The following is a 371-nucleotide window of genomic DNA, read 5'->3' on the forward strand; positions in this document are numbered from 1 at the left end:
GACAAAACTATCCTATGCACCAGTACAGGCTGGGGGCTAACTGCCTGGGCAGCAGCTCTGCAGAAAAGGACCTGGGGGTTACAGTGGACAAAAATCTGAATATGAGCCAGCAGTGTGCCCTTGTTGCCAAGAAAGCTAACGGCATCCTGCTGCTGTGATGGGGGTGTTGCCAGTAGGTCAAGAGAAGTGATTATTCTCTTCTATTCAGCACTGTTGAGGCCACATCTGGAGCACTGTGTTCAGTTTTGGACCCCTCACCACAGAAAGGATGTGGACAAATTGGAGAGAGTCTCAAGTTGCAGCAAGGGAAGTTTAGGTTTGATATTAGGAAGAATTTTCTTAGTAGGAAGGTAGTAAAACACTGGAACAGG

The sequence above is a fragment of the Gavialis gangeticus genome, unplaced genomic scaffold (genome assembly GCF_001723915.1).
Source record: "Gavialis gangeticus isolate Ggan-Ray unplaced genomic scaffold, GavGan_comp1, whole genome shotgun sequence".
Classification (NCBI taxonomy): Eukaryota; Metazoa; Chordata; order Crocodylia; family Gavialidae; genus Gavialis; species Gavialis gangeticus.